Source organism: Pygocentrus nattereri, chromosome 30, assembly GCF_015220715.1.
Source record: "Pygocentrus nattereri isolate fPygNat1 chromosome 30, fPygNat1.pri, whole genome shotgun sequence".
Taxonomy (NCBI): domain Eukaryota; kingdom Metazoa; phylum Chordata; class Actinopteri; order Characiformes; family Serrasalmidae; genus Pygocentrus; species Pygocentrus nattereri.
In genome coordinates, this window is record NC_051240.1 from 19190972 (window position 1) to 19193826 (window position 2855).

General features: G+C 36.3%; 1 protein-coding gene across 1 annotated transcript in view; it reads left to right on the forward strand.

Moving 5' to 3' along the window:
• Nucleotides 1-578, forward strand: part of bmpr2a (bone morphogenetic protein receptor, type II a (serine/threonine kinase)) — a 52345-nt gene extending 51767 nt beyond the window's left edge. The window contains exon 14 of the transcript XR_005129997.1: nt 400-578. The gene's annotated coding sequence lies outside the window, so the exon portion shown is untranslated. The remainder of the gene's footprint in view (nt 1-399) is intronic.
• The last annotated feature ends 2277 nt before the right edge of the window (nt 579-2855 follow it).

Here is a 2855-nt window from a genome sequence, read left to right on the forward strand (position 1 = left end):
TTAACATTAGCCCCGGTTTAAACTAAGTTATCATAATTTAGGCACGAAACATGTCTTGGTTGATCTACTAGATCTGCAGTAAGTGGAAAATTGTAAGTGTATATTAGTTTTTTTTTGCCAAACTACTCCTTTAAGCAATTCTGAACTCAAATAAACTCAGTGATGCTTTTTAATCATCACTATTACAACAAAGTCACACCGTTCTGGACACTGTTGACCTTTATTAGTGTTACCGGCTGTTTTTCTCTTGGCCGACTGCTGCATGTGTTAAATGTTTTTTTTTCAGGAGCACAAGATAAACTGACTTTAACCTGTGACTCTCTCAGTTTCCATGCATTTAAAAAAATCTGTCTGTGAGTTGTGTTTTTTTTTTTTTTGTTTTGTTTTTTTTCTATGTAGGTCTGCTGTTCAGTGTACGTCCAGTGTTTGTTCTGGTCAGTCATTCCAGCCCCCCCTTCTGCCAGGCCATGAGAATGCTGCGTGGTGGTAAACTTTGGAATTTGTGATTTGTATCGGATTGCAAACCTGTATTGTTACTTGCTGCATTTTAATAAATAATGCTTTGCAGTTGGATCCTTTCTCTTTTTCACAGCATGTATGTGGTCAAAAAATGTTTTAGAAGGTATTTTATTTCCCTGAGGCCCACTTAAGACTGTTTTATGTGGTTTTATGTACCAAAAACAGACATTCATTTTTATTTCTTTTTTTTTTTTTCTTTTTTTTTTTTTTTTAAACCTGTCATATCTGGCCATTTTTGCAATCGGAATGGTAATCCGAATGTACTGATGTACCAAACATATTTGTTTTCACAAGAAAAAGCTCTATAGGTTACTAAAGCCTATTCTTGTTAAAGTTTTTATTTTATTTGTTTGGCCAGGCCTGACAGGCAATAAAAAAGAGGACAGGAAAGAAAGAGAAGAAGGGAGGAGAGAGAAAAAAAATAAAAATAATAATAATAAATCATAATAATGATAATTAAGTAAGTAAATAAATAAATAGAAAAAAAATAATTAAAAAAATTAAAAAAAAGAGAAAAAACAAATAAAATAAGTAAATAAACAGACAACTAAATAAAAATAAATAGATAAATAAGTTAAAAAAAAAAAAAGGGAGGGGAAAAAAACAATTATACAGATATACATACATATTCACATATTCACATATTCATTTTTATTTCTGTCGTTATGTCTTAGAATTAGGTTGTTTTTGTTACTGTGCCTTTAAGTTTGACTTCATACTGGACAATGAAGATTAGAAATAAGACAGACAGACAGAAGGATTTGTTATTCACACGTCGACCCATAACACAATTGTAATTTTGAATTGTGACATCACATCTTATGACATCACAAAAAGAGCCAGACGGACAGACAGAATTATTAGTTATCAACTCAGAAATTTGAATCAAGTGACATCACAAATTTCGATTTCATACTGGATAATGAAGAATACAGAAAAGAGATAAGGAGATGGACAGAGAGATGGACGGATAGAATTATGTGTTATTCATTCATTAACTCGTAAGACAAATGCAATTTAGAATAAAGTGACGTCACATATTATGATACCACAAAATTCGACTTCATACTGGACAATGAAGATTGTGAAAATAGAAAGACCAAAAAAATTTTTTTTTTTTTCACTCATCTCGTAATACAGTTGTAATTTCGCGTCAAGTGACATCACAGATTAACCTTAAAAACTTTGAAATGAAACTGCGTGATTTGTTCAAATCACTATAGGCTTCTTTACTTGTGCTCACAGCCGCAGTTCAGCTCTCAGTAGGTGCAGTGGTCCCGCTGCAGCTGACACTGCTGTGTGGAAGAGCACTGCTGCTGTATGACCACTAGTCGGCTCAACCTCCTTGTCATATCCTTGGAAGCAGGTTAAAGTGGGTCATAGTGGTCTGCTGCCTTAACATGAATGTCCTTAGGGCAGATTGACATGTTCACTTTGTTTGACATAGATAGACAGTCAGATACATATAGACAGATAGAGAGACAGACAGACACATAGAGAGACAGACAGAAAGAAAGACAGACATAGACAGACAGACAGACAGACAGCTAGATAGACAGACAGATAGAAATATAAGCAGACAGACAGATAGGTAGACAGACAGACAGATAGAACTACAGATATATAGACAGACATATAGATACATAGATAGATAAACAGACAGACAAACCGACACATATAGACAGATAGAGAGACAGACACATAGATTGACAGACATAGATAGACAGAGACAGACAGACACATAGATACAGACAGAAAGAAAGACATAGAAAGATAGACACAGATAGACATAAATAGACAGATAGACAAACAGACAAACAGATAGACATAGACAGATAGAAAGAAATATAAGCAGACAGACAGATAGGTAGACAGATAGACAGACAGACAGATAGAACTACAGACATATAGACAGACAGACAGATACATACATAGATAAGCAGACAGACAGATAGACAGACCGATAGAAATATAAGCAGACAGACATAGACAGACAGACAGACAGACAGACAGACAGACAGACAGATAGATAGATAGATAGATAGATAGATAGATAGATAATGTGACATCACTCCTTATGAGATCACAGGCTTTGTCGTGCTCAGTGTCTTTGGCGGAATTAAATTACAGCGAGTGTAACGTTTCCATTTGTAAACACGGCGCGCTCTGCTGAGTTTCCCGGTCCGGTCCAGTCCGGTCCGGTCCGGTCCTGTGCGCCGCGATTTTGCTCTATCCGAGCCAGTCAGCCAAGAGCACTGGGTCCCGGACTGTGAGCTTGGTTGGAGCAAAACCCGGACTGGAATCCTCTCCGCTGGGGACTGGACTGGGGAACACTG